This window comes from Scyliorhinus torazame, chromosome 4, assembly GCF_047496885.1.
Source record: "Scyliorhinus torazame isolate Kashiwa2021f chromosome 4, sScyTor2.1, whole genome shotgun sequence".
Lineage (NCBI taxonomy): Eukaryota > Metazoa > Chordata > Chondrichthyes > Carcharhiniformes > Scyliorhinidae > Scyliorhinus > Scyliorhinus torazame.
The window spans coordinates 304,685,968-304,693,467 of record NC_092710.1 but is presented as its reverse complement, the minus strand read 5'-3'; the positions used below and the strand labels follow the sequence as shown (position 1 = coordinate 304,693,467).

At 56.8% G+C, this 7,500-nt stretch overlaps 9 non-coding genes across 9 annotated transcripts; all 9 read left to right on the top strand.

The window, feature by feature from the left end:
- Positions 1 to 228: 228 nt before the first annotated feature.
- On the top strand, positions 229 to 347 carry LOC140412301 (5S ribosomal RNA). Its single transcript, XR_011941500.1, has one exon. It is a non-coding gene; the product is annotated as a 5S ribosomal RNA (ribosomal RNA).
- A 691-nt stretch (positions 348 to 1,038) lies between these two features.
- LOC140413120 (5S ribosomal RNA) lies at positions 1,039 to 1,157 on the top strand. Its single transcript, XR_011942299.1, has one exon. It is a non-coding gene; the product is annotated as a 5S ribosomal RNA (ribosomal RNA).
- A 694-nt stretch (positions 1,158 to 1,851) lies between these two features.
- Positions 1,852 to 1,970, top strand: LOC140412300 (5S ribosomal RNA). Its single transcript, XR_011941499.1, has one exon. It is a non-coding gene; the product is annotated as a 5S ribosomal RNA (ribosomal RNA).
- Positions 1,971 to 2,661: 691 nt separating this feature from the next.
- On the top strand, positions 2,662 to 2,780 carry LOC140413001 (5S ribosomal RNA). The gene has a single exon (XR_011942185.1). It is a non-coding gene; the product is annotated as a 5S ribosomal RNA (ribosomal RNA).
- A 694-nt stretch (positions 2,781 to 3,474) lies between these two features.
- LOC140412299 (5S ribosomal RNA) lies at positions 3,475 to 3,593 on the top strand. Its single transcript, XR_011941498.1, has one exon. It is a non-coding gene; the product is annotated as a 5S ribosomal RNA (ribosomal RNA).
- Positions 3,594 to 4,283: 690 nt separating this feature from the next.
- On the top strand, positions 4,284 to 4,402 carry LOC140412298 (5S ribosomal RNA). The gene has a single exon (XR_011941497.1). It is a non-coding gene; the product is annotated as a 5S ribosomal RNA (ribosomal RNA).
- Positions 4,403 to 5,096: 694 nt separating this feature from the next.
- LOC140412296 (5S ribosomal RNA) lies at positions 5,097 to 5,215 on the top strand. The gene has a single exon (XR_011941495.1). It is a non-coding gene; the product is annotated as a 5S ribosomal RNA (ribosomal RNA).
- A 690-nt stretch (positions 5,216 to 5,905) lies between these two features.
- LOC140412295 (5S ribosomal RNA) lies at positions 5,906 to 6,024 on the top strand. The gene has a single exon (XR_011941494.1). It is a non-coding gene; the product is annotated as a 5S ribosomal RNA (ribosomal RNA).
- Positions 6,025 to 6,718: 694 nt separating this feature from the next.
- LOC140414159 (5S ribosomal RNA) lies at positions 6,719 to 6,837 on the top strand. Its single transcript, XR_011943304.1, has one exon. It is a non-coding gene; the product is annotated as a 5S ribosomal RNA (ribosomal RNA).
- Positions 6,838 to 7,500: the final 663 nt, after the last annotated feature.

Genomic DNA, 7,500 nt, shown 5'->3' with positions numbered 1-7,500 from the left:
TTCCTTGAGGAGGTGGAGAAGAAAAAAGAGAGCTCGGTGGGGATGGCATGAAGGGGAGCGAGTATCAGGCATATAGGCTAGAATTAGCAGGAGAAGGAGAGAAAGAGGAGGAGAAGTAGAAGTAGAAGTAGAAAAAGAGAGAGAAAAAATTGAAAACAACCGGAAAGAAGAAGTGGCGAGGGTGCTAGGGTGGCCAGCTTGAATAGGCGAGAAGACGGTGCTGCAGATGCCTACGGCCATACTAGTCTGAAAACGCCCGATCTCGTCTGATCTCGGAAGCTAAGCAGACTCAGGCCTGGTTAGTACTTGGATGGGAGACCGCCTGGGAATACCAGGTGCAGTAGGCTTTTGCGGCCAGCAGAGACTGCTCACGCCAAGCACTCTCCACACCAGAGGCAGGCCAACCTTTTGCTGCTCTCTGCGTCCTCGCCATTCCTCCCAACACTTGCCTGCGGGCTCAACTCAGGCAGGCGGCTTGGTCGGGCCATTCAGCTGCTGCAGCTTTGCCGGGCCTTTGCAACGCAGCACGGTTGTGTGCCTTGGCGTGCTGCACTTTGATGGGCACGCCAGCTGGCCCGTGTGGCCGCAAGCCAGTGTGTCGGCAGGACGTTCTCTCTCCTAGCCTGAAGGCGCCGCATGAATGCAAGTTGTGGCATTGGGGCTGGTGTGGAAAGCGAAGGAAGAGAGAGCTGGCTTGCATTGCCTGCCTGACCCTTGTGCTGGCTGTGCTGAGAGAAGTGCGCAGCGTTGCAATGTGGAAAGGCAGCAGCGTGCAGGCGGCAGGCTGGTGTGAGGTAGGCGGGGCTTGCAGTTTTCCTTGAGGAGGTGGAGAAGAAAAAAGAGAGCTCGGTGGGGATGGCATGAAGGGGAGCGAGTATCAGGCATATAGGCTAGAATTAGCAGGAGGAGAGAAAGAGGAGGAGAAGTAGAAGTAGAAGTAGAAAAAGAGAGAGAAAAAATTGAAAACAACCGGAAAGAAGAAGTGGCGAGGGTGCTAGGGTGGCCAGCTTGAATAGGCGAGAAGACGGTGCTGCAGATGCCTACGGCCATACTAGTCTGAAAACACCCGATCTCGTCTGATCTCGGAAGCTAAGCAGACTCAGGCCTGGTTAGTACTTGGATGGGAGACCGCCTGGGAATACCAGGTGCAGTAGGCTTTTGCGGCCAGCAGAGACTGCTCACGCCAAGCACTCTCCACACCAGAGGCAGGCCAACCTTTTGCTGCTCTCTGCGTCCTCGCCATTCCTCCCAACACTTGCCTGCGGGCTCAACTCAGGCAGGCGGCTTGGTCGGGCCATTCAGCTGCTGCAGCTTTGCCGGGCCTTTGCAACGCAGCACGGTTGGGTGTCTTGGCGTGCTGCACTTTGATGGGCACGCCAGCTGGCCCGTGTGGCCGCAAGCCAGTGTGTCGGCAGGACGTTCTCTCTCCTAGCCTGAAGGCGCCGCATGAATGCAAGTTGTGGCATTGGGGCTGGTGTGGAAAGCGAAGGAAGAGAGAGCTGGCTTGCATTGCCTGCCTGACCCTTGTGCTGGCTGTGCTGAGAGAAGTGCGCAGCGTTGCAATGTGGAAAGGCAGCAGCGTGCAGGCGGCAGGCTGGTGTGAGGTAGGCGGGGCTTGCAGTTTTCCTTGAGGAGGTGGAGAAGAAAAAAGAGAGCTCGGTGGGGATGGCATGAAGGGGAGCGAGTATCAGGCATATAGGCTAGAATTAGCAGGAGAAGGAGAGAAAGAGGAGGAGAAGTAGAAGTAGAAGTAGAAAAAGAGAGAGAAAAAATTGAAAACAACCGGAAAGAAGAAGTGGCGAGGGTGCTAGGGTGGCCAGCTTGAATAGGCGAGAAGACGGTGCTGCAGATGCCTACGGCCATACTAGTCTGAAAACGCCCGATCTCGTCTGATCTCGGAAGCTAAGCAGACTCAGGCCTGGTTAGTACTTGGATGGGAGACCGCCTGGGAATACCAGGTGCAGTAGGCTTTTGCGGCCAGCAGAGACTGCTCACGCCAAGCACTCTCCACACCAGAGGCAGGCCAACCTTTTGCTGCTCTCTGCGTCCTCGCCATTCCTCCCAACACTTGCCTGCGGGCTCAACTCAGGCAGGCGGCTTGGTCGGGCCATTCAGCTGCTGCAGCTTTGCCGGGCCTTTGCAACGCAGCACGGTTGTGTGCCTTGGCGTGCTGCACTTTGATGGGCACGCCAGCTGGCCCGTGTGGCCGCAAGCCAGTGTGTCGGCAGGACGTTCTCTCTCCTAGCCTGAAGGCGCCGCATGAATGCAAGTTGTGGCATTGGGGCTGGTGTGGAAAGCGAAGGAAGAGAGAGCTGGCTTGCATTGCCTGCCTGACCCTTGTGCTGGCTGTGCTGAGAGAAGTGCGCAGCGTTGCAATGTGGAAAGGCAGCAGCGTGCAGGCGGCAGGCTGGTGTGAGGTAGGCGGGGCTTGCAGTTTTCCTTGAGGAGGTGGAGAAGAAAAAAGAGAGCTCGGTGGGGATGGCATGAAGGGGAGCGAGTATCAGGCATATAGGCTAGAATTAGCAGGAGGAGAGAAAGAGGAGGAGAAGTAGAAGTAGAAGTAGAAAAAGAGAGAGAAAAAATTGAAAACAACCGGAAAGAAGAAGTGGCGAGGGTGCTAGGGTGGCCAGCTTGAATAGGCGAGAAGACGGTGCTGCAGATGCCTACGGCCATACTAGTCTGAAAACACCCGATCTCGTCTGATCTCGGAAGCTAAGCAGACTCAGGCCTGGTTAGTACTTGGATGGGAGACCGCCTGGGAATACCAGGTGCAGTAGGCTTTTGCGGCCAGCAGAGACTGCTCACGCCAAGCACTCTCCACACCAGAGGCAGGCCAACCTTTTGCTGCTCTCTGCGTCCTCGCCATTCCTCCCAACACTTGCCTGCGGGCTCAACTCAGGCAGGCGGCTTGGTCGGGCCATTCAGCTGCTGCAGCTTTGCCGGGCCTTTGCAACGCAGCACGGTTGGGTGCCTTGGCGTGCTGCACTTTGATGGGCACGCCAGCTGGCCCGTGTGGCCGCAAGCCAGTGTGTCGGCAGGACGTTCTCTCTCCTAGCCTGAAGGCGCCGCATGAATGCAAGTTGTGGCATTGGGGCTGGTGTGGAAAGCGAAGGAAGAGAGAGCTGGCTTGCATTGCCTGCCTGACCCTTGTGCTGGCTGTGCTGAGAGAAGTGCGCAGCGTTGCAATGTGGAAAGGCAGCAGCGTGCAGGCGGCAGGCTGGTGTGAGGTGGGCGGGGCTTGCAGTTTTCCTTGGGGAGGTGGAGAAGAAAAAAGAGAGCTAGGTGGGGACGGCATGAAGGGGAGCGAGTATCAGGCATATAGGCTAGAATTAGCAGGAGAAGGAGAGAAAGAGGAGGAGAAGTAGAAGTAGAAGTAGAAAAAGAGAGAGAAAAAATTGAAAACAACCGGAAAGAAGAAGTGGCGAGGGTGCTAGGGTGGCCAACTTGAATAGGCGAGAAGACGGTGCTGCAGATGCCTACGGCCATACTAGTCTGAAAACGCCCGATCTCGTCTGATCTCGGAAGCTAAGCAGACTCAGGCCTGGTTAGTACTTGGATGGGAGACCGCCTGGGAATACCAGGTGCAGTAGGCTTTTGCGGCCAGCAGAGACTGCTCACGCCAAGCACTCTCCACACCAGAGGCAGGCCAACCTTTTGCTGCTCTCTGCGTCCTCGCCATTCCTCCCAACACTTGCCTGCGGGCTCAACTCAGGCAGGCGGCTTGGTCGGGCCATTCAGCTGCTGCAGCTTTGCCGGGCCTTTGCAACGCAGCACGGTTGGGTGCCTTGGCGTGCTGCACTTTGATGGGCCCGCCAGCTGGCCCGTGTGGCCGCAAGCCAGTGTGTCGGCAGGACGTTCTCCTAGCCTGAAGGCGCCGCATGAATGCAAGTTGTGGCATTGGGGCTGGTGTGGAAAGCGAAGGAAGAGAGAGCTGGCTTGCATTGCCTGCCTGACCCTTGTGCTGGCTGTGCTGAGAGAAGTGCGCAGCGTTGCAATGTGGAAAGGCAGCAGCGTGGAGGCGGCAGGCTGGTGTGAGGTGGGCGGGGCTTGCAGTTTTCCTTGGGGAGGTGGAGAAGAAAAAAGAGAGCTAGGTGGGGACGGCATGAAGGGGAGCGAGTATCAGGCATATAGGCTAGAATTAGCAGGAGAAGGAGAGAAAGAGGAGGAGAAGTAGAAGTAGAAGTAGAAAAAGAGAGAGAAAAAATTGAAAACAACCGGAAAGAAGAAGTGGCGAGGGTGCTAGGGTGGCCAGCTTGAATAGGCGAGAAGACGGTGCTGCAGATGCCTACGGCCATACTAGTCTGAAAACGCCCGATCTCGTCTGATCTCGGAAGCTAAGCAGACTCAGGCCTGGTTAGTACTTGGATGGGAGACCGCCTGGGAATACCAGGTGCAGTAGGCTTTTGCGGCCAGCAGTGACTGCTCACGCCAAGCACTCTCCACACCAGAGGCAGGCCAACCTTTTGCTGCTCTCTGCGTCCTCGCCATTCCTCCCAACACTTGCCTGCGGGCTCAACTCAGGCAGGCGGCTTGGTCGGGCCATTCAGCTGCTGCAGCTTTGCCGGGCCTTTGCAACGCAGCACGGTTGTGTGCCTTGGCGTGCTGCACTTTGATGGGCACGCCAGCTGGCCCGTGTGGCCGCAAGCCAGTGTGTCGGCAGGACGTTCTCTCTCCTAGCCTGAAGGCGCCGCATGAATGCAAGTTGTGGCATTGGGGCTGGTGTGGAAAGCGAAGGAAGAGAGAGCTGGCTTGCATTGCCTGCCTGACCCTTGTGCTGGCTGTGCTGAGAGAAGTGCGCAGCGTTGCAATGTGGAAAGGCAGCAGCGTGCAGGCGGCAGGCTGGTGTGAGGTAGGCGGGGCTTGCAGTTTTCCTTGAGGAGGTGGAGAAGAAAAAAGAGAGCTCGGTGGGGATGGCATGAAGGGGAGCGAGTATCAGGCATATAGGCTAGAATTAGCAGGAGAAGGAGAGAAAGAGGAGGAGAAGTAGAAGTAGAAGTAGAAAAAGAGAGAGAAAAAATTGAAAACAACCGGAAAGAAGAAGTGGCGAGGGTGCTAGGGTGGCCAACTTGAATAGGCGAGAAGACGGTGCTGCAGATGCCTACGGCCATACTAGTCTGAAAACGCCCGATCTCGTCTGATCTCGGAAGCTAAGCAGACTCAGGCCTGGTTAGTACTTGGATGGGAGACCGCCTGGGAATACCAGGTGCAGTAGGCTTTTGCGGCCAGCAGAGACTGCTCACGCCAAGCACTCTCCACACCAGAGGCAGGCCAACCTTTTGCTGCTCTCTGCGTCCTCGCCATTCCTCCCAACACTTGCCTGCGGGCTCAACTCAGGCAGGCGGCTTGGTCGGGCCATTCAGCTGCTGCAGCTTTGCCGGGCCTTTGCAACGCAGCACGGTTGGGTGCCTTGGCGTGCTGCACTTTGATGGGCCCGCCAGCTGGCCCGTGTGGCCGCAAGCCAGTGTGTCGGCAGGACGTTCTCCTAGCCTGAAGGCGCCGCATGAATGCAAGTTGTGGCATTGGGGCTGGTGTGGAAAGCGAAGGAAGAGAGAGCTGGCTTGCATTGCCTGCCTGACCCTTGTGCTGGCTGTGCTGAGAGAAGTGCGCAGCGTTGCAATGTGGAAAGGCAGCAGCGTGGAGGCGGCAGGCTGGTGTGAGGTGGGCGGGGCTTGCAGTTTTCCTTGGGGAGGTGGAGAAGAAAAAAGAGAGCTAGGTGGGGACGGCATGAAGGGGAGCGAGTATCAGGCATATAGGCTAGAATTAGCAGGAGAAGGAGAGAAAGAGGAGGAGAAGTAGAAGTAGAAGTAGAAAAAGAGAGAGAAAAAATTGAAAACAACCGGAAAGAAGAAGTGGCGAGGGTGCTAGGGTGGCCAGCTTGAATAGGCGAGAAGACGGTGCTGCAGATGCCTACGGCCATACTAGTCTGAAAACGCCCGATCTCGTCTGATCTCGGAAGCTAAGCAGACTCAGGCCTGGTTAGTACTTGGATGGGAGACCGCCTGGGAATACCAGGTGCAGTAGGCTTTTGCGGCCAGCAGTGACTGCTCACGCCAAGCACTCTCCACACCAGAGGCAGGCCAACCTTTTGCTGCTCTCTGCGTCCTCGCCATTCCTCCCAACACTTGCCTGCGGGCTCAACTCAGGCAGGCGGCTTGGTCGGGCCATTCAGCTGCTGCAGCTTTGCCGGGCCTTTGCAACGCAGCACGGTTGTGTGCCTTGGCGTGCTGCACTTTGATGGGCACGCCAGCTGGCCCGTGTGGCCGCAAGCCAGTGTGTCGGCAGGACGTTCTCTCTCCTAGCCTGAAGGCGCCGCATGAATGCAAGTTGTGGCATTGGGGCTGGTGTGGAAAGCGAAGGAAGAGAGAGCTGGCTTGCATTGCCTGCCTGACCCTTGTGCTGGCTGTGCTGAGAGAAGTGCGCAGCGTTGCAATGTGGAAAGGCAGCAGCGTGCAGGCGGCAGGCTGGTGTGAGGTAGGCGGGGCTTGCAGTTTTCCTTGAGGAGGTGGAGAAGAAAAAAGAGAGCTCGGTGGGGATGGCATGAAGGGGAGCGAGTATCAGGCATATAGGCTAGAATTAGCAGGAGAAGGAGAGAAAGAGGAGCAGAAGTAGAAGTAGAAGTAGAAAAAGAGAGAGAAAAAATTGAAAACAACCGGAAAGAAGAAGTGGCGAGGGTGCTAGGGTGGCCAGCTTGAATAGGCGAGAAGACGGTGCTGCAGATGCCTACGGCCATACTAGTCTGAAAACGCCCGATCTCGTCTGATCTCGGAAGCTAAGCAGACTCCGGCCTGGTTAGTACTTGGATGGGAGACCGCCTGGGAATACCAGGTGCAGTAGGCTTTTGCGGCCAGCAGAGACTGCTCACGCCAAGCACTCTCCACACCAGAGGCAGGCCAACCTTTTGCTGCTCTCTGCGTCCTCGCCATTCCTCCCAACACTTGCCTGCGGGCTCAACTCAGGCAGGCGGCTTGGTCGGGCCATTCAGCTGCTGCAGCTTTGCCGGGCCTTTGCAACGCAGCACGGTTGTGTGCCTTGGCGTGCTGCACTTTGATGGGCCCGCCAGCTGGCCAGTGTGGCCGCAAGCCAGTGTGTCGGCAGGACGTTCTCCTAGCCTGAAGGCGCCGCATGAATGCAAGTTGTGGCATTGGGGCTGGTGTGGAAAGCGAAGGAAGAGAGAGCTGGCTTGCATTGCCTGCCTGACCCTTGTGCTGGCTGTGCTGAGAGAAGTGCGCAGCGTTGCAATGTGGAAAGGCAGCAGCGTGCAGGCGGCAGGCTGGTGTGAGGTGGGCGGGGCTTGCAGTTTTCCTTGGGGAGGTGGAGAAGAAAAAAGAGAGCTAGGTGGGGACGGCATGAAGGGGAGCGAGTATCAGGCATATAGGCTAGAATTAGCAGGAGAAGGAGAGAAAGAGGAGGAGAAGTAGAAGTAGAAGTAGAAAAAGAGAGAGAAAAAATTGAAAACAACCGGAAAGAAGAAGTGGCGAGGGTGCTAGGGTGGCCAACTTG